This window comes from Lissotriton helveticus, chromosome 4_1 (genome assembly GCF_964261635.1).
Source record: "Lissotriton helveticus chromosome 4_1, aLisHel1.1, whole genome shotgun sequence".
NCBI classification, from domain to species: domain Eukaryota; kingdom Metazoa; phylum Chordata; class Amphibia; order Caudata; family Salamandridae; genus Lissotriton; species Lissotriton helveticus.
Genome location: NC_136063.1, coordinates 1,970,539,458 through 1,970,562,198, shown reverse-complemented (window position 1 = coordinate 1,970,562,198; position 22,741 = coordinate 1,970,539,458).

Below are 22,741 nucleotides of genomic sequence, written 5' to 3'. Positions count from 1 at the left end.
TGCAATCTCCGGTAGGAGATTAGCCACGTACTTATCAACAAACAAATGCCTGCCCGTGTCCTCTGTTAATAAGTGGCTGCTGTAAGCATGAAACGCTTCCTCGAAGCGTGTAAAGAAATCTGGCTTCTGCTTACAAGAAGCCAACATCGTCCAATCAATCTTTTTAGGTGGAATAAGCGTTTTTAATTCATTCAAAATAGCCGCCGGGAGGTCTAAAATTAATTGGGATGGCTTACACGTAGGTTCTCTATCAAAATCGGCCAGTGCTAGGGTCCTCCAATCTGCACCTAATATCTGTCGATCATCAAACTTATGAATTGCCCTCCACATATCGGGAGGCATATTAACCCAAAGAAAAGATCAATGTCAACCAATGTCATGACACGTGAAGAAATAGCCCAGTCTATTCCCTCATAAAAAGCTGCCGGATTTTTTCACGGGTCAGGCAGAGCAGTTTTAAGCGCCATAACATCCGCTCTATTCCAAGGGGTATAAACCCAATCATATATAAAATAGCCCTTCGAATCCACAGACAACTTATTATCATCTGTACCTTGACCTTTGGGAGGGACATACAAAGGTGCAGCTTCTCTCATAGGCATAACGTGAACTGTATCACTCTTATCTGCGTCAAAGATAGGACACTCCTTGAACTCAGCCGTTGATCCAGACGTAGTCAAACCCGATGCCTTTTTTAACTCCTGTAGTCGTAACATCTCGTCCCGTAGCTGAACCAAACGCTGAAAGAAACCATCTGCGTCTGCGAGAACAAAAACACCTTTACGTAAATTTTCACAACCAACTGCTATATCTTTAGATTCCAGCTCAGGCGAATACTTTCTAAACCGTTCAACAACTTCTTCTCCAAAATGTTCCAGATAATACAATCGCTCTTTTTCAGACCACTTACGCATATTATCGTCAATCTCTGAAATAGCAATAACATTAACATTACGTTTACGAGCCAGGGCGCGTAAGTCCGCAGATCGAGCAGTAGAAAGCCTAGAACGAGTATCCTTCTGTTTATCCTGATCGTCAGATGAATCAGGATCCACTTCTGGAGTCATAGGCATAATGTATGGAGGCAGGCAACGATCTAACAATGAAAAATCATCAGATTCATTATTAAGGACAGGATAAAGAGGACGTTGAATAGGAAACTGACCACTAATTTGTAAATTTCGCTCTCGTATCTCCCTATCTTTCTGGCCCTGTAATTCCTTATCCTGTAGCTGTAAAACTTTAACATGGGCAGCCTTTTGCTGCTCCTTGTCCGCCAAGGCTTGCTCCCGCTTCAGTCGTTCACACACCGCTTTCTCCCACATACGCACACAATCAAACATATCTTGTCTAGACCTGCGCTGAAACAAACACTGCTCCACATACTGAACCTTTCGTAAATCAAACGACCCATGTATTGGCCATTGCAATTCGGGATCGGCCTTTGTATACTTATTCCATAATGTACTATACATAATAGGGGGGAGGCCAAATTTTATATACATTTCATGATTAGGTGTCCCCTCTGGGGGAGCCGGCTGAGGTTCATTTAATCGATAACTAGTACCATTTCCAAGACAGCACATTCCTCGGAGTGTGCTAAAAACAGGCATGTCAAAAATATCATGAAAACGCGATATTGCACTAAAATGGCACTTAAAGTGTTTTACACATAGTGTGCCGTTCAAACAAACACAAAGTCAGAGAAATATCTCCACATTACCTGCCTATGTGAGATGCACTCCACATATAGTACAAGACATAGATCCAAAAGTTAACTAACTCAAACAAATCCAAAAAGCCACAGTAAGTGTCAATAGACTACCTTACCAATCCAAAGCTTACCAAAATATTCCAAATGTCCAGGTTCCAACTGCCAAGTTCTCGAATCGGCCAAACGGTCACTGCATGGCACCCAAACGATCGGGATCTCAGTCGAGGACCGGCACCACCTGGAAGGTCAGATCGGAAGAAAGGAAAAACACCGTGGGTGCCAAGACTCGGGTCACTCAGTGGCAGCACGTGTCCAGGGCGAGTTTCCAATCCTTCGTCACGACCAATCCTTCGGGCATCCGAGTCGCCGGTGAGTCCCTATTCAGGCACCAATTTGTGGTATTGGGTTTCAACAGACCTACATACTCTGCAAAAACTCTCGATACCTTGGAATAGAAGTTGGCACGGAAACTGAAAATGCAAAAGACAAGTTTATTAAGACCCCATGGGGTGATGATACAATCCTACAGCACCCTTCGGCAATGTAAGGAGTATCACATCGAACACTGAGTACGTAGCTTCTTTTATACAGGTTACAGGAATTTGTAAAGTAGGCGGTATACACTTTATACAACTTTAGGTACATACAAGGGCATTTTTGGAACACAGCCAACTTGTGGAAGGAGTTTAGTACCACTGGTCAGTTTGGAGAACATTCCTAAGCAGTGACCAATCATTAACCTTGAAAGCCTGAATGCGTATGTGCGGGCTTGACCAGTACTAAAAATAGCCAGTTGCTAGGCAGAATTAATGGTCATCGGGAGAGAGAAAGGACAAATTGGCATGCTGACCACGAGGCAGCGCATTCGCTCAAAATGGAAGCCAGGAATACAAAATGGCCTCCAGAATATAGTCAAGCTAACAATGAACTGTTTGTGTAGCTGAAGCAAATGCTAACCCAATCGTTGTCAAACTACGACATAACTTGTGGCGGTGGGGAAGGAACTGTGATAAGGGAACCCAAGGAGGAGTTTCTATTAGCTAGTTCTAGAGACAGTCGATGTTCAGCAATTGCTATCTCCTGATTAATTTTAGAGGCCGCCTTGGTTAAAAAATGATCAAGCATCCCTTTATTTGGCCCTCCCCCCAGGGAATTCCTGCCCTTAGTTGTTTGTGTAGTCATTTTTCTTATAGGACTAAAGCCTGAGTCTAACAGCCTACCTAACTAGGGTGGCAATCCTTAAAAGATTAAAAATATTAAAGAATTTGTTACAAATATTGTAGGCTGAGTTTACAAAGAGAAATTCTTACTATAGCAGCAGTGTCCAATGTTCAAACACCAAGGGGAGGGTCCCTGCCCCGGCCTCGTCTGGCCCAGGATGGCCACAGACGGCCGGCCCTATTCCCGGGCTTAGCCCGGCGCCGCCCGCGCGCCGCCCGTGACGTGGGGGCAGCACCGGTGTTTTGTGCGCCTCCAGTCACGTCCAAATGCATGGGTGGGCGGAGCTGCCAGGAATTGAGGAGGCTGTAGTCCCCCCGCTCGGCGGCCGCAAGTGGTGTGATGAGCGGGGGCGGGGGGGACCAAAGACCAAAACGATGGCACCCTCAGCAGCGCGAACCCCCTTCAGAGCGGGCAAGAGGGAGGCAGAAGGAAAGTTCAGCCTGGTAGCGTTCGAGTAGCTCTGCGGTCTCCCACTCATTAGCGGAAGCACCGGTGTTTTGTGCGCCTCCATTCGCGCCCAAATGCGTGGGTGGGCGAAGTTGCCAGGAATTGTGGGGGCTGTAGTCCCCCCGCTCGGCGGCCGCAAGTGGTGTAATGAGCGGCGGCGGGGGGGACCAAAGACCAAAATGATGGCGCCCTCAGCAGCGCGAACCCCCTTCAGAGTAGGCAACAAGGAGGCAGAAGGAAAGTTCAGCCAGGTAGCGTTCGAGTAGCGTTGCGGTCTCCCCTGTGATCCCCCCAGTGATCTACATATTTTGACTCGGTCCATCCACTCAGAGTTGCTTCTCTGTGATCCTACACTAAAAACTTGTAAATAAGGGCCTACATATCAACCTTTCAACTTACGTGAACAATTGACATGGATCACAATCAACATAAAGCTTTTTTAGTTCCAGAGGATGATCATAAACTCCTAAAAAGCTATATGTCCTGGAAGTGGATCCTGCAAATCCTGGACTACATTCAAACACCATCTCTGGTCACTGGAAGTGTTGACAGCATTGTGAAGTCTCCAGATGCCCCGCCTCTTACTCACCAAATCCCACCTGCCAGCCCACCCCCAGCCCAGGACTCAGATGACCCTCAAATAGTCTTCTAAAATTGTGTGGTAGGAGTCCAGTAAGAGCTGGTAGATGAGGTGCAGGTGTGCATGGACACCGTAGTGGGCACCCTTGAGGCAGTCTGTTAGTGCCTCAGTCGCAATAAGGTAATCTTGAAGGCTGTAAGAGGCACCTACCCTCCTCTCCATGGCTTGGAATAGTGCCTGGCTGACATGGATAGAGTCATGAGGAAGATAAATGAGTAAATGCCCTGCCAAAGTGACCCCAGTGAGGTTGCCAACCAGCTGGGAGAAATGCACAGCTTCCATAAATCCATGGAGCAGAAGCAGGACTCCTACATAGCAACAATGGGTGCCTGCCACTACCACTGCAATGCTGCTGCTGTACTGACAAGCAAGCAGATCCTTCTCAGTGCATTGCTGCCTTACTTCATGATTCAGGTAAATGCTGCTGGGATCATGGGATCTATGCAAAAGAAACAGTTGATAGACGGAATGCTGGACAATGCAAACATTCACCCCCAGTTACAAAGATATGGGTTAAATATATCATTCTTTAGCTCACACACCACCCCAGTATGGACCCAGCCATGTGCAAATCAGTCTTGCCCCTGTTCCTTGTGGGAACAGTCCAACCCGAACTGCCAAGCCAAGTCCTCATCTTCAACCCCTGCTGTGTATGTGTCTCTGTTGGCTTTAGGACATTCAACACTACCCTCACATGAGGCACCCCACACACCAAAGTATTAAGATGTGGACTGCATCTCTTTGCAAAGAAAATCTGTCCGGTTGCATATCTCTGTGCCACATGGCCAGTTTCCCACATGACCTGTGCTTATTGCTATGCCAGTGTACCTCTCAACAGGCACCCTCCTCCATGTGCAACAATTTCCAATCAGTCAATGGTAAGACTGAACGTTGTTCCTGCCCAGGTGATGATGCTAACATGCATTCTAGCCAGCAAACACCAGTGATGTCACTACAAAATGGTGCTAGGGAGAGTGTGTGACTGCCATCAGTGTGCCACTGAAACACATGCTAGATCAGTCACACTGGTTTGACTCTATCATCCATACAAAATATGCAGCATCACATACACCCACAGTGCTATGTTAGGTTAATACCTTTGTTGGGTCATGTGTCCATTCACAGCAAGAGTCCCCTTATAGTGGCCAATCACACTTGAAGATCCCTAAAGTGACTCTATTGTTAATTGAAATGATTGACACCATAGGTGCTCTACCTAGTAGCACACATAGAAAAACACTGGCAGTAACTTCTAGAGCATGTGTTTAACCCAACCTGAGCAGATGTGTCAACTGGCAAGCAGGAAATAAGAACGCAGTTGTGATAGTGTAAAACAGGATTAATTTAACACACTACTAATCTTAACATCTAAAACCTACAACCTACACTAATTATACTTTACTAAACTATGACTAAACTAACCTAATCAAACTTACCTACACTATCCTAACTTAAAACGAACCTAACCTACCTAACCTTAGCTTATCTACACATATACCACAATGGACAGGTTAATGATCAGCCCCCACATCCCTCCACATACACTTACAGTTGTTACAACCAATGAATATAGGCATGTTGTCTTTCTTGATGTGACAAAGTAATACTATATAGAGACAGAGAGATTGAGGGGAGTGGGATATTGAGAGAGAGGGAGAGAGAGAGAGAGAGGGAGAGAGAGAGAGTAAAACATAGACAAGACCATGATAATAGTTCAGTGCAATAGAAAGTCTTTCAGACAAGAAGATCTCTCAGGATGTGGTCAGAGAGGGTATCTCTCTGTCTCTTGGTGAGTGGTTTATTCTCTTGTCTCATTTTACCTTACTGACAGTGGGAGTGTGCTAAGATCAGCCAACCCTGCAGTATTTTGCTCCGAGGAGAGGCGCCCCCCAGTTTCTTGGGACACAGGCACAGTTATAGTTGACTCCTTTGGCGCAGAATGCCTGTTCAATTACATCTGTTCATCATTCTGCATTTCCCCTCCTGAGGGTGTATAGAGATCCTCCCTGGACCTGTTCACAGGAACCTGGGAAATACATACATTCTCCTGGTAATGGTCTTTCCAGCTTTCTGAGCAGTGATCATTTTCAACTTTACTAACTGCACCTTCCACAGGTCAATCCCAAAAGGTAGCATGAACAAGCTCCGGGGACGTCTATTCATCACCATCACCAGATCGCCAACCTTAATGGAACTCCGTTTGGCTCAGCAGACTCTGGACATGTGACTGCTGCAATGTGTCAGCAACTTGTGTCTGCATTTCTGATGGCCCTTCTATTTGAGGAATGACATCACCCACAGGACGGTTCAAGCACAGAGAGTTGGGACTGACTTGAGTTGTTGTGTTAAGTGTAAGGTGTTATTCTCTGAGGAAAGCGTAGAGAGAACATTCCATGGTTTGGCCATTATCCAAAGCTATTTGGAGCACCTTGTTTAAAGTGCTCATGAACTGCCCCGTCTCCCATTAGCTTGCTGCCAGCAGGTGTGACTTTCAAGTTACGAACACTCCAGCACAGCAAATATTCTGTGAACTCCTAATTCAAAAATGGAGGGCCATTGTCAGTGCGTAACTCTTTTAGGAGCCTGTGGGTGACCATGATTTTCTCCTTACGAGATATCGTTTGACTTGCAGTTGCTGAGTCCATGATTCCAATTTGTGGATATTTTGAAAAGCCATCAATAACAACTTACATGTATCTACCATCTGGGAGACCGCCAAAATCCACACTGGCCCTGTGCCAGTTGAATGGTGGGATATTCTCAGTGATGATTGGTGCTGAGGGTACCGCTGGGCCGGCAGCTTGGCACAGGGAGCACTGGTGAACTGGTCACCCAACTTGGTTACCCAAGCTAGCAAACCAGACCTTGCATCTCAGTCGGGACTTCGTCTTGACAATCCCTTGATGAGCCAGGTGAGCGAGGTCAAATTACCCATTGTTGTAGAGCCCTGTGAACCACTAGACAGGAACAGCTCATTAAACAGCATTCAGGGGCAAAGCCAGTTCTGAGCGTACATTATGCAGGGAGGCTAACATCAGCCAAGCTTCTTCTGTACGATAGGGAGTTTTGTTAGTGAAGTACACAATCTTCCCGACACCACAGCAGTGACAGAAAACTGGAGACACTTATTGGTGGCCAACCATTGGTGGACTTAACAATCTCTGCAAGCGAAATGGGGAGTGGTCAAGAATGTACCACAGCCAGCTGGACATACTCCTCTTCTTCTTCTGTGTCCAACTCTTCACTCTCTGTGGCCGGTTTGGCATGTCTCAATAGATAATCTGCTGGATTCTGAGTTCCCAGGCTATGGACGACTGTGACATGATCCTCTTGTAGTTGTAGAATCCATTTTTCAAACCTCTGCGTGGTTTTGCGAATGACCCCATGAACAGCGGGATGAGGAGTTTGTGATCCATATGAACAATGAAGGGATGGCCATATAGATACAGATGGAAGTGACAATAGCCCCAGTACAATGCACTGCCCTCCTTTTCAATGTGGGAATAGCCTTTTTCAATCTCTGCCAGAACACTACTAACTTACACCACTAGAGCACATTCCCCATTGTTCTGCTTTTGGTATAATACCGCTCCCAGGCCAGTAGGGTTTGTATCCACCAAGAGCTCTGACTACCTGGTGAGGTGAAGTATACCAGGATGGTATTGGCTGACAACACTATTGCAGATTCTTGAAAGGCCTTTTCCTGCTCAGGTCCCCAGTTCTAGCTTGTGTTGCCTTTGTTAACTCTCTCAAAAGGGCTGTAGGGTCTATCAGGTTTCGAATGAACCATTCACAGTAAGTGACCATACCAAGGAAGCTTCTTACTCCCATAACGGTGGTAGGCGTTGGTGCCGTCTGAATGTTCTGGACTTTAACTGTGTCAGGTAGCATTCGATTCTGAAAGAATCGATAACAAAAAAAAAACGCTATTTAATTCTGGAGGAAAGTGTGGGACCATTTTCTTGCAGGCATTGGAACGTGGTTCTCAAGCAATCAAGATGTTCTTCCAGCGTAGGGGCGTCTACTAAGATGTCATCACTGACGTTGAGGATTCCCTTAAGAACAGCTAGCACCTGCCTTATGGTGTTCTGGAATACATCAGCTGCACTTGAAACTCCAAAGGCAAGGTGCCTGTACCTTCTTAGGCCCACGTGGGTGGAGAAAGTAGTGGTGGCTCTAGGCACAGGATTAAGCATCAGATGGTGATAGCCAGCTAGGAGGTCCATCTTGGAGAACAATTTGGAGCCACTTACTTCAGCTACAATGTCATCCAAGGTGGCTGTCAAATGATGTACTTGCTTGCATAGTGAAACATATCTCTAGGTTGTTTGGGACAATTGGGGACACCGACGGAGTCAGTCCGTTGACCCTCTTAATGATGTTGGCCTGTTCTATTTTTCCACCTTAGGCCTCTAGTAGAAAGCCAGTCTGCAGTGTTTCAGGGCAACAGGTTAAATTGAGACATTTTAGTGAGAGGAAAAATTGGACGTTCCCCAGGGATGGTCCCAGTGTCCCACTGGAACCACATATATATGATAAATTGAGACAGCGACAAGATGGTCTTGGAGGCCCCCTAAGTCTTCAAAAATGGAGGTCATGTTCTTCAATCAACCCAGCCCCCCCAATCTTCCCTCTGGTGGCCATCAGAACTTTATCCCCCCCTGAACCCGTATCAACAGCCAGGAACCTTGGTGTCAGGTTTAATAGCGATCTCTCTTGCAAGAATCAAATTGACCAAGTCTCTGCAGCCTGCTTTGGGAAACTCCACATGATCTGAAAAATGTTCCCCTTCCTCCCTCAACACTCCTGCCGGACTGTTGTCCACGCACTCATCACCTCTCATTTAGACTATGCTAATAGTCTGTACGCAGGGGCTCCCGCGTACTTGATCAGACGTCTACAGAGGGTCCAGAATGCGGCGGCTAGGCTGATATACAACATCCCTTAACGCCACTCGATCTCCCCCTACCTCATGAAGCTTCATTGGCATCCAGTGGCCAAGTGCATCAAGTTAAAATCAATGGTTCTGGTCTTCAGATCACTACGGAATATGGGCCCAACCTACTTGAGACCCTGGCTCAAACTTGTCCAGTCTAGCCGTAATCTTAGATCCAACCACCTTCACCTCCTCGCATCCCCCCACTTTCATCGCTCCAGAATGGGCGGTAGGGCATTCGCAGTGATGGCAGCAAAAACTTGGAATAGCCTGCCTCTGCCATTGCAACTGTCTAATTCAGAATCAATTTTCGGCCAAGATCCTAAGACTTGGCTTTTCTCCTGTGCCTAATGTCCTGTGAGCTCTCTCACCCCCTTTTGCCTGTCCAAGCGCCGGGACACCCCCTATGGGGGTAGCTTCGCGCTATACAAGCTTCCAAAATAAAATAAACAATAAATAAATAAAAAAGAGGTGCAAATTTGATTCCCATATCATCCATACTTTACTGATGCACACTGAAGGTGAAGGCGATGAGTTGAAGTAGTTCAGCAGTTTGGGAGCTTAGCAACATCCCTGAGCCTCCTTTGGGACATACACTCTGGTACAAGTGGAGTGAGATTCATGGGCAATCTCTGTTGTGAATACTCCAATGTAAGTGGTATTATATACTCATTTGTGAACACCTGCTTGGAGGTGGGATGCAAGCTGGGCTGCACAGCAAGTGTCTGCATTACTGACTGTGCCATGATGCTGAATGATGCCCTGATTTTGATCAGCGACTGCACTTGATGACTACCGAGGAGTATGTTACTCCTTGGGATGTGTTTTCAGGGGTATCCTTCTGGTTGCATGGCAGGTATGATTGGACTGCTTTTTTATATATTCATCATCCATGTCTCTCTCATACTCAGAGATTTTTGACGCATGCATAGTGATGATAGGCTCATATTCTGACCATTCTGGGGCATGGAGGAGCAGCTTACTGTGGCAAAATTATTTGGTTTGTTGCACGCCAAGCACCTCCTTCCTTATGCTGGACATGGCCCTTGGTGTGCGTATGAACCTCCATACCCATAGACTATTTTGAGAGAAGGACTGGGCTGGGTGCATGTTTTCCTCTTTTCCAGGGCCCCAGTAGCAAATGGATTGACTTGACATTGTAATGCTGCTTCCACGTGTGCTGCTCACACCTTGGACAGTTCTTTGGACCTACCATGGGCATTCCTGGGACTTGAAGAATGCCTTCTCTCAGTTTTACTGATTAACAACCCTGAATTAATTGAGCACGAATTTCATCATTTTCATCTGGGAGCATGCAGGTGTAGCTAGATCTTTCAGATGGGCATCAAAAGTATCTACTGACTCATTGGGTAGTTGCCGGCTTGGCGCAGCAGGAAACGTTCATGGTCAGGGTTTGTGAGTGGCTTGAAGTGTGCCATTAGCACTCGTTTCAGTGTGCCATACATGAATGGTGGTCCAGCTTCTACAATGAATTTTCTAAGCTAGTGGATAGCTGCACCTCTCAAGTGCAGGAGTATTGGAAGTTGTCTATCATTGTCTAATGACACAGATGCAAAGTTGATCTTGAGGCTCTCCACCCATGCTTTCCACTTCACAGCTTGAGCAGAGGGGGACTAATGACTTGGATTGGCACAATGGGGTCAAGACTGTCAAAGCATTTACTATGGTTTGCTAGGCTGGTTTGATTGATGGGCTGTGGCACAGGCTGTACTACCCCAGCAGCAATCAACTTGATTGCGCACTATCATCATCTTTGGAAGCTGTTCTCAGTGCAGCAAGTAATGTTCATTCACAACAGGCCATACATGTGCAATCAACAGTGTCCCCGTTTGTGTGTGTGTTTTTTTTTTTTTAGTAGGCCTGGGCGAAGTTATTATATATCCACTCTGCCGCTACTGATGGAAAACCCTGCAAATTCACTGAAAAGGAGATATCCAGGTGTTTGGAAGGAAACATTTACTGGGTATCATCAGCATAGGACACCACATTTAATGTTCACGCTAGGACAAGGGCAGCCAGAGGGGCAATTTAGATATTCAAGAGGCTTGGGCTCAAATCTGAGCCCTGTGGATCTCCGCACTTGACCTTTCTCTAATCACAGGTAAAAGGACAAATATGAACTGCTTGCTTTCGGTTAGAGAGAAAGATTTTGTCCATTTGCACATGGTGAACACAATTTCTGCATTCTCCAATTTTAACAGAAGAAGTATTGTGACCCTGTGTCAAAAGCCACCAATAAACCTAGCAAAATAACAGTGATGTTTGTGTCCAGGTCGAGAAAGGTTTTAATAAACTCTATCACTTGTAGAAGTGACATGTCTATACTAAAACCAGATTGGAAGCCAGATTTTGAAGGATGTAAAACATTAGTATCCCCAATAAACTTGGTAATCTGGTGATTAACCATGGATTGCAGCAAACAGGGAGAGGAGAGATGAGTCTATAGTTGGCTGGGCATATGGGTTCGAGGTTATTTTTAAAAAGAAAGACAGGACCAACGTCTTCTTCCAAAATACTGGCACTGAGCCAGATTGAAGGGAAAGGGTAAAGAGGGCGTTGATCTGTGGGTTCAAGACCGAGAGGCCCTTTTGATGACATGTGGTAGGCATAAGACCAGGAGAGCGACTGAGTGAGCTTTTGAGATCAAGCCCTCGGTATCTTGCCATTAGGCTGCATGTCGTTACTCTATAATTCAGCATCCCTTGAGCAAACTGTTTATGTGCCTAACCCCACCCTAAGCACCAGTACCTTATGTACTGCTCTTATACGGTGCTTGATGGAGGAAGAGTGGGTGAGCTTGGCTCAGCTCCTCCTTTGCTAAACAGAACAGAGAATGCTCTTGTGCAAAATTATAGAAAGTAAACAGAAGGTTATTGCTCCTATATCTCATGACAGAACTCACAAGGTTATCTCTACTCATAACACTAAAGCAACCCACAATGAAGGAGGAAGATATTGTTCCCTGGGCTTCTGAATCTAGCCCCCAGCTCACAAAGCAATTCAGTTTTGCTGGAACATGTGGATTTAGGTCTGGAAAGCATTCAATCATTGGTTTTCTTCAGCTTTCTTGAGTGCCGTTCAGCCCCTGACTTCAGGAGACCGGGAAGGAATTTGTCTCAATTCATAAACTGTCTATCCACAGAATATACACAAAGTTCCATGGACAGGACCTATAGATTCCTGGATATTGTCCCCTGCCCCAGTGTGTGTATGTATTTGACTTTAAAAACATTGTCTGTGGGAAAAAAGGAAGGAGCAGGGAGAAAAGTAAATTGTACGCACATAGGGGGTGTATAGAGTGAATTACACATACAAAATATACAAACAGAGAGGACCCCAATCAGGCAAATCGCTCTGTTTAGAAAAACTGCCCTCACTCACATACCAGGGTATGTGACATGCTTCATCATCGGGCCTGCTTACAATACGTCCTGGTGTAGCCACACACAGGGCGGAGCATTAGGGAGGGGGAAAAATAATAAATTCCTCTTAACAAGACGTACAACCAGGACAGTTCAACATAGACGACACGTAACACAAATATTGGTGAAAGCCGTGCAAACACCAAGTGACCACAACGGAAAAGTGCGACAAAAGGTGCAGTTTGGAAAGTGATTAAAAATTCCCATTCAAAGGATCTGGTCAGCGTGTAGGAGAACCATCTCTGATTACATGATTACAGCCAATGTGATTCTTTGCAGGTCAGTGTCCCAATATAAACTGCTTACATATGATTCTACTACCAAATCTGACAGAGAAACAAAATGGCCCATTCATTCCAGGACTTGACATTTTCTAACCACCCGCAAACGTCCTGCAGCAATTCCTGATGCAAGGGAATCAGATCAGGATAGCTCAGACCTTGTATCAGATGATGAACCTTTCAGAACAGGACAGCAGTGTAATGGAGTGTGTCTGGAGAAAGGGCCTGGGTGGAAGAAGAGAAGAGAATCATGATGAAAGCAGTATCTCTCAAAGAAAGACATTTTCACTCAGGAGGAGAGAGAGTTCACTTTTCAGGTCACTCAATTTGTCAATGACAACTCTGAGAAGGCATGCCCTAGTATTTACCTCTAAACTGAGAAACACCATTGCCAGGGGTAAACTGCACAGCAACGTTTTAAAAATTCACCAGGATCATGGGACTAGGAAAGAAATCAATGGTACACAACTGTTGCTTCACAAGAAAGAAGAGGCAAATTAAATATCGTCTCAATAAATCACTAAATGAAAGTTGTGAATACAGAGATGGTCCACTACTGCCTAGAGCACATGAAGTGGGAAACCACCTCTGGCACTTGGCAATAATATTAGGAAGCATAGCTGAGGTTGATGCCAGAGGAATAACAATATATCAGGCACATTCATCAAGCTAAAATGTGCTCGCAAAAATAGCGAATTGCTATTTGCGAGTGCTATTTAGCATTTTCGAATGCATCAACCAAAAATAACAAAATCGCAAATATAAAGAATCGCTAAAATAGGGAAACAGGATATTGCGATTAGCGATAAATAATAATCCGATAGCAAATAAAGAATCGCTAAAATAAATCCCAATACTATGCATGTAAAATTGCAAATAGCAGTTCCCTTGAAAATCGCAAGTGCAGATTAAGGGGAATCACAATCAGGTGGTAAAAAAAAATAATTCAGCTGCAAACCATCAGAAGGCTATTTAAACTGACCCATGAGGCCATAGAAGCTTTTCACAATGGCAGAACTCTACGTGTTTGCGAGGAGGATGAGGATCCATGCAGCAGACCACGCCAGAAGGAGAATACAGGAGAGGATGTTCCGACTGTGCATCACTTTGTTGGGACAAACAGCAGAGGAAATATATGATGAGTACAGGCTGAACGCTGCAATGATACTTTACCTAATAGCTGAATTGGAACCACTAATGCAGCACCAGAAACTTAGGACCCATGCCATCCCAACTCATCTCAAGGTGTTATTTTGCCTGGACCCACTAGTGTCAGGCAGTTTCCAGGGGGTAGTGGCAGTAGCTGGAGGTGTATCACAAAGCTCCCTTTCACAGTACATCAAATCCTTCCTGGCCGCCATGATGACTATGATCCACAACCACATCACCGCCCCCACAACCCAACAGGAATTGAACCAAACAAAACTTGACTTCTACCAAGTAGCACAGTTTCCACACGTGATCGGATGCATAGATTGCACCAAAGTAGCCATATGTCCCCCAGCAGACAATGAGTATATCTTCCGGAACAGGAAATCGTATCACTCTATCAATGTTCAAGCAGTGTGCAATGCGAAAAACATCATAACTGACATTGTAGCACAATACCCTGGGAGCACCCATGATTCATACATCTTTCGACATAGTGACATCCACACAAGTCTGCTCAGGGGGAAATTTGGCGAAGGACACCTTCTAGGTAAAAAAGTATACTTATTCACATTACTAAAGTATAACATGGCAATGCATACCTGACACTAACACTTTGCTTACTACCCTGCAGGTGACAGTGCATACGCCGTGAGGAACTATAACATGACTCCATACTTGAACCCAGCCTCCCACAAGAGCAGAGGTACAACGCAGCACACATCAGGACATGGAATGATATTGAACAGACATTCGGATTGCTCAAAAGTCGCTTCTGCATCCTTTATAAAACTGGAGGAGCAATGCTGTACAAGCCGTAAACCTGCTGTAGGATAGTGGCTGCATGTGCAATGTTGCATATTATAACAACAAGGAGAGGCATACCCTTGGAGGTGTCTGACACTGAGTACATCCAGCCCCCAGCACATCCACGACAGGCACATTTGGCAAGCTCAGCAGAAGGGCAAAGGAAACGTGCTGACATCACCCAACATTATTTCTGAGGTATATAATGATGAGACACAACACTTAATTTTTTAACTGAAAAGTTTTTACTTGCACGTGAACAGGTAGTGGTGTTTAGCTCAACATAGATGGTGCCTAATAGCACAATTACTGAATGCACCAAAGGACAAATGAAATGCATAATGGACTTGATACTCAGCCACTATGAATGTCTTGGACATGGTTACGTCACCATGGAAAAAATCCAGAAGTATAATTCTGTTTAGCACTTCCTCCCATGCACACCCAGACGTCTTTCACCTGCATCTGCATCATCACTCATGGATGCTATGGTAGGTGTTGTTCTACGGGTACTGCACATCCTGTCAGTTCTGACTTGAACAGATAAGCTGCCAAAGCTGGATGCCTCCCCACTACCCTCTTCTCCTGTATCATTGCTGAGCCCACCAGTACCAGCTTGGATCTGTTCACCGGCAGTGTTTATTTGGCTAAGTGCCCTGGCCACACACCCACAACAATGGCCCTTATCTATTTGCATTGACTCCCACCTACGTGACAGCAGTGCAGTGGTGTTGCATAACTTGTTGGTATAGCCAACCAAGCGCATCATGAACGGGCGATGCCTCCTCCTCTGTGTGTTGTGTCCCTCCTGCATCACACAACTCAGCTCCTGCAGTGTTGCATTTGTCTTTCTATTGCCTTCCACAACTGCTGTAGTCAGTTCCCTCAAACAATCGGCCATGACTAATATGTACTTATTCATTTTTGTCATTTGCATATTTATAAGCTCCCATATGTCTTGCTTGCAGGGGCTGCACCCTCATCACCTGGGACACCATGCCACCCCACACATTTGGAGTTTCTGCCTCCTGTGCTTCTTTGAGGGCCCTTGACCTGCGTCTTCAACTCATCTGGACCCGTGCCTGAGGTGTAGTTGTGGGGCTCACACTAGGTTGGCTTGTCTCAGGAGCTGTTTCAGGATCCTGATCTGTCTCCATTGGCTGCAGAGTTGTGACTGTGTCCCTGCCTCTTGTGGGTGCCTGGGGTAAGCTTGGTGGTGGCACAGGTGTCGACACGGCAGCCTCTGCAGCAGCCTATGTGCTGTCTCCACATTCACTGTCATCAGTGTCTACTTTTTCAGCATCTGTGGTGTGAAACAGTGCACTATTATTTTTTGTTGGTGCTAATGTTGTGCCACATTAAAATTGCTTTACTCTTAAGATCTCACTGTCTGTAATCACTGACTGTAATGCATTTATGTGAAATATTGGCTTACATTGTTGAATTTGACTACCAATTTGGCTAAGCAGCCTACAACTCCCATAATGCATTTGGGTCTCTATGTAAAATGTGGATTGGATTTAATTACTGTAAGTTTAGCTTTTACTTATAGAATGTGCACAAATACTATGTACATTGTTATGTATATTTTAATGCATCTTACCTTGTGTACTACTGGCCGCCCCGGATGTATCCAACTGCGTTACTCCCACCACTGCTTCTGGCTGGATAGTGCCCTCAACCAGGTCCTCCTGGGTGTGTTGTCTGGGACTGTTGAAGTTCCTCCTCCAGTCCTCTTATCCTCCTTCAGCCTTTGTGCTTTTTGCTCCTTGGCACGGCTACGCAGGTTGTACCTTCTCTTCTTTAAATCTTCTATACTGCAGTGTGTGTCACCCCCACAGCATTTACTTCGTTCTTAATCCTGTTCCATATTCTTCTTTTTTCAGCCTCAAATATTTTCAGTGAGAGCTTCCCAAAGAGCTTATCATGGCTCTTTGCCACCTCCTCACATGAGGTACTCTAGTTCCCTCTCGCTGAATTTTAACTTTCTCTTCCTGGCCACTGCACCCTCTTCTGATGTTGTTTAGGCTATTGTTGCTCTCTGCAGGTTTCAGCAAAGCACAGCGTGTATTTCAGAAGCTCTCCCCCAGCACTCTGCTTCTTGCTCTCACTTCCTCTGGGCACAGAATGCAGCATGGGCTGATTGGCTTGAGGCCATAAGCCTGCTCCCAAAGCCACTCAGTAAAATTGTGAACTCGCAAATTGCGATATATCTAATTGCGACATCGCTAATGCGATATTGCTAATTGTAGGTTTTCTATATTAGTGATTCTTTATGTTTAAATCACTGATATATTTAGCGATTTTTACTGATTCTTTATTTTATTGCTATCTGCATCATGCATAGGTAATAGTGATTCCTTCTTTGCGAGTCCCTAAAAATCGCAAATAAGCATTCTCTATTTCTTTTCTTGATGCATATGCCTGTATATCCTTTAAGTAAAGGTGAACCATCCAAACTTGGCATCTAGAGGGTCCCTGATAGGGTAGATGTCTTATGTTTAGAAGTGCTATTAGAGAAATCACTGATACATAGTCTTCAAGTTGATCACTGGGCAAAACCCTTCAAGATCCATGTGCACTAGGGATATTCAGCAGATAAAGCTCTGCTTTCCCTGTGGCTTGGTGTGTCTAGAGAATGAGGCAATATACTGCAATGGCATATGCTCAAAGCTGGTCTTGAAAGAAAGGAACAAGCTGCAAGTTGCAGTGAGGCACAATATGCATGATTTAGTCCCTGGAAATAAGGAGGGGTAAAAAATGAGAAGGGGGCTTACCTGCATAACTGTCAAGGTTAGACTAGATTAGGATAAACAGGGATAGGTAAGGCATAACAGGGATCTGAATTCTAGCATCTTCCTTCAAAGAAAAGGATGATAATATAATAGTGTAAAACTAGGGAACCCCTCTATGCAACTAACATGCACTATAGCCTTATAGCCCGCCGTAGAGGGCTATACCGGCTATTAAAGGCCCTCTCCAGCGTTAAAGGCCCCGAGCCGAAGGCGAGGGCCTTTAACAAGGGAGATGGACTTTAATAGCCGGTATAGCCCAGCTACGAAGGGCTATAAGGCTATTAGAACATTCTGCCACTAGAGGGCAGAATGTTCTAACAAAAAAGAACAAAGCCTTTTGTGAGCGCGAGGGGATTGGAATCCCCTCAGGGTCCTTGAAGCTTTTGTTCACAGCCAGAGCTGTGAACAAAGAATCATTGGAATGTTGGAGCTCCAGGCTTATACCAACCATTATAAACCCAGAGCACTCCATTGTTTTCAATGGAGCTACCAACATTCCAATGTTCTAATAAATGTTAATACTTCTTGTTCTTCATTCTTAAACCCCCCATACTTGCATACTTTTAATTTTTGACTAAGTGATTCAGTCCGGAGAAAAAGGCCGCCCATAATTGTATAAACACCTATTTAGATCATCTTCGGATTACTAGCAGTCTGACGTTCTGCACAAAGAGAGTCTTGTTTCCTTTGGCTTACAGAGACATGGCTGCTAGATGACTCTGGAACAAAAATAAGTCAAAACAAAAATAAATGCACAGAAGACAAAAACATGGGGGTAGATTTACAACAAAGTAACGCAGCATGGTGCAGCAAGTCATTTTGCTGCGCCGTGCTGCGTTAGGTTGGAAAGCACAGAGATGCAACATATTTACAATAATATGTTGCATCTCTGTGCTTCCCCTGCGCTGGCTCACAAACTGCAGCCATGCACCAGCGCAGGCACCCTTGCACCATGGTGCAAGGATGCCTGAGTCGTCAGGAGATAGTTTTTGTGCAGGAAGGAACACCTTCCTGCACAAAAACAATCAGAAGAGGCTTTTTCCCCTTTCAATGCGTGCTGTAGAACGCAGATCGCATTGATAGAGGAAAAAACGAAGAGAAATTAAAAATTTCTCCTCGTTGCGCCTCGATATGCCACCTCTAGGGTGGCGTAGCATTCACATGCATCTCCAGATTTACGATTTCTCGTAAATCTGAAGATGTGTCTTGTTCCATGGGTGTTGCGTGGGAACACCCACAGCAACACCCATGGAATGCCCCTTCCACGCATAGTGCTGCATGTGACGGGGCCATATTTACGAGGAGAGGAAATGTCACGCAGAGTGGCTTTTCCTCTCCTTGTAAATATGGACGAGCCCCATGCGCCACCAGAAGTGAGGTAGTGGTGGCGTAGGGGGCTTGTAAATCTGCCCCTACATTTTTAAAAATTGTATTTGAAAATAACAAAATACACCTTGAGTAATAAACTGCGAAATACAGAAATGTTTTTTAATGCATCTTTGAATGATTATATTGCCATCATAATCTCAATCATTTGCCCATCATTTCTTATTCACCTTCTTCGCACAAATGCTTTCTGTTGGTTAAGCCAGACAATAAATACAGACACTGTGTAATGTAGCCATAAGAAAATATTTAATGTCATACTCCTTAAGTCTAAGGTCATGTTAAGCAAAATTACCTCATGGAATTTCGATGTACCTGATTTAGAGTGAGTAGGCTTTTCCACAACAGTTTTTTTCAAGGTGTGGGACAATCATACCTTATTTTTCTGTCAGAAACGTCCGGCCTGAAACATCACATGAGGCTTTGGCAACAGCAGCCTCACTCAGGAGGAGACAAAGTTCACCACTGCCATAAAAACCTGTATTTTTGGAGTTAAACTACTACTGCTGTGAAAAACCTAAACCATAACATTTAGAAGCCTGATGTTCAATAAGTGTTTTTGAGGGTGAGGCAGGAGTTTACCCAATTGTAGGGTCTAGACCGCCTCCTTTTTCGGCTCTGGCCACAAACAGTTAGAGCTGTATGCCTGACCTCATGTTAGCACAACATACAACATAACTTTATGAGAGCTGCTTTAGAGAACTGTCTGGCTTCTTGCACCAAATCCTGTTTAAACATTGCCATGCTAGGATTTTCACATTTAGAACATTTTGAAATTTGAGCATTCTTTCATGCCATTATTCATATATTATATGGAATTGTCACTAATTAGGAAAATTAAGTTTAATTAAGTTTGCTTCAGCATTCAGGAACTAATTAAGCTTCGTGCCCTTCTACAGTTCTTAATACTATTAGAGAATGTATTGTTTCAATAGAAAACGAAAGGCATGGTGCTGCACAGCAGATAATAGGTATATTGGAACTGGACAGTAGTTCTGTGGGTCTCCCGAATTCTTGCCTTAATTGCATCCAGTTTAGCAGAACCTGACTCTGCCAAATGTTTTAATCATCTTCACATACGGTTATTCCAATGAAGGAAAGCTGACCTCAGTGGCAATTTTCTGATCAATTTGTCCTCAGAAAATAAAATATATAGCACTTTTCTCTTTCTAACTGATGTTCCCCTGAAGAGATAACATTTTATTATTTGACATTTTCATTGGTAATTGTTTTATTCTTGGCTCATGAAAATGTTGATGACAACAAATAAATAGCAATATTTACCAAGCACACAATGAATAAGTATTGATATCAATGGCATTTAGACAATAGAATAAAAAAGCAAAATTATAGTTATTTATTGACATTGCAACATGTCCAAATATGGCCTAAACTTAGTTGCTTGCAGACACGTATAAACATTTTGAAAATGTTTCACTTCTAATGAATAAATATGAAATAACATCACATATTCTGTTTTCCTTTTTATACTGTTTAGGAAAAGGAGTTCAATACTAAAAGGTACATCTGCTATCAGTCAGTGGCAGCACCTTTATGCTCATGACTCAACTGAGAAATGTATTAACGGCTTGTGATACTCCACACTGTCATACTGTCTCCACTTTCTGAGTAAGAACTCTTCATTTGTTAGACAACATAAACACTGGGATGCTGCCAAACTGATTCCATGCACCCACTCAGGATATGTTGGCCTACAGACCTGCTAGCTCACAGTGCCACCATATGTACCCCTAAAATTAGTAAGGGAACAAATGGTTTGGGCAACCTAAGGACATGACAACCCTGACTCCCCCAGGAATCGTGGTCACAGATCTAGAACATTTTCGCTCAGTTACTGGTGCTCACTCAGAAAGGTACTCAAGAAATACACAAAGGGGTGTTTTCAATATTACTTGAACCATTGTGATTCTTGTATAAAATATATGCGCTGCAATTATTGCTAGCCTAATAAATGAGATTAGCTATATAAGAACAGTGAAAAGGATAAACAATTCCATCATCGTGTTGAAACAGGGTATGTATGCTGGCATATAAGTACTGGTTATAGTTTATTCCTACAATGCATTCCCTAACCTAGTTGCCTAGGGCAGGTGTTCTGCCAAGAACCTCCTACTGCATGATCTAACTTCCCATTACCCGAGGTAAGGTATGATGGTCCCCATCTTGGTCAACGGATGGACATCCCTTCTCACAGAGGGTAAACAGGAATCAGCTAGGCTGAGACTCCGACACAGTGATGACCACGGAATAACTGCAGAGCACTCCTCGAATTTGAGCACAGAAATGCATGTGTATTTATAATAACACCATCCATGCTTTTATGTTAAGGCTCCATTCGGCTGACATTGTTTATTGTATATGTGTCTCATAGAGGACTAACAATCAACAACATTTGCACAATGTGTGTTCAGGCCTTGTACTAAATGTTCAAGGTGTCAATATAGGATAGTTTACTTATGAAGTGGAACTGTAAACAACGTTCTTTCAGAGAAACTAATCCTGCTCTGTCACACAAGCAAATATGGGTCAAAAGTCATTGTGTAGAGAAGAAGGCAACTTAGGAAATGTGTACATGTAAAATGACAGTGTTTCTTTCTGGACATAACCTAGCCATGCGACCCCAACTTCTCGGACATCAGTCAACTAAAGCTATCTAATAATAAGAAAGCTATACAGAGCAATGTTACAGCATATGTTCATATAAAATATGCTAACATTATTAACAAGCATTGGCATAGCTTTTGGGACCTATAAGTGTTTTGGTATGCAGCAGAATATCCTTAGCACAACAACACCAATTGTTGCATGGCTAAACACTTATAAGGTCCCAAAGGCGAGACATATTGGCTATGCCAATGTTGTTTCAGATGGTGTTGCTATTTGGCTTCAGACAAAGCATTGATTGCCATTTTCCAAATCCTTTCCAGCTAACCCCAAGCCTATTTGAAGCTTGAAGGAAGACAGGAGGAAATCTTGCAGCCTAACATCACAAAGGAGCAACAAGAATTATCCACAGGAGCACATTGTGTATGATGCACATTGTTAAAAAGATGAAAGAGTGAAGCTCATGTCTTGGAGATGGAGCATCTTTCTAGTGGGGCGCTTACTTTGGATATGCAGGGCAACGCGGCACAGTCCCGCCTCCTTTTCTCCCCAGGGACCTTTTAAGTGCACGTTAGCCAAGACCTTTTGTCTTTACTAACATGACTGTGTGATCCAATACACAAACAACTCAATTGAACCATGTCTTCTCCTTGTTGACTGCAAATGTACTTTTACAGCTATGAGACAAAAGAGAGTCTAAAAAGTTTATTTAACTTTCAACCACACATGTTTTATGATGTCTTTCTGGGAAACGTCCTAATAAATGCCAAGGCCACCTGGCTTACACATCTGGGACAAAGGAAGTATGAGGTAGGAAACAGGCAGGCATTCTGGGTCGGCTCTCCAAGGACTTGAACATGCAGAACTCTGGACGGCAGAATCCCATTTAGCTATGATTAACGTGCAAGGTCACCACAAAAGGACACGAGCGGGAAACGGGAGTAAACACTACACAAAGGAGTTTAAGGCAAGTCATTGTGTTATCTTAGCGCAGAACATAATATGTTTACTACACGAAGCAAAATGTATGAGGTGTCGTGGACACGATATAGTTAAGTGTCAAGCAAAAAAAAGTCAAAAATCACAGTGCAGCCTCTTGCTTAAAAAACAAACTTTTTCAAATTTACCATCAAGTAACAAGAGTAAGTTTAGAAAATGTGCGTTTGTCTGGTCATCCAAACACAAACATGGCTAACTATATTTAATGGAGCTGGGGTCTTTAATGATTGACAAATGAAGTGGCCTTGAATAGACGGAGGGGCGGCACACAATCAGGAATGTGGAGTCCAGCAGCTCG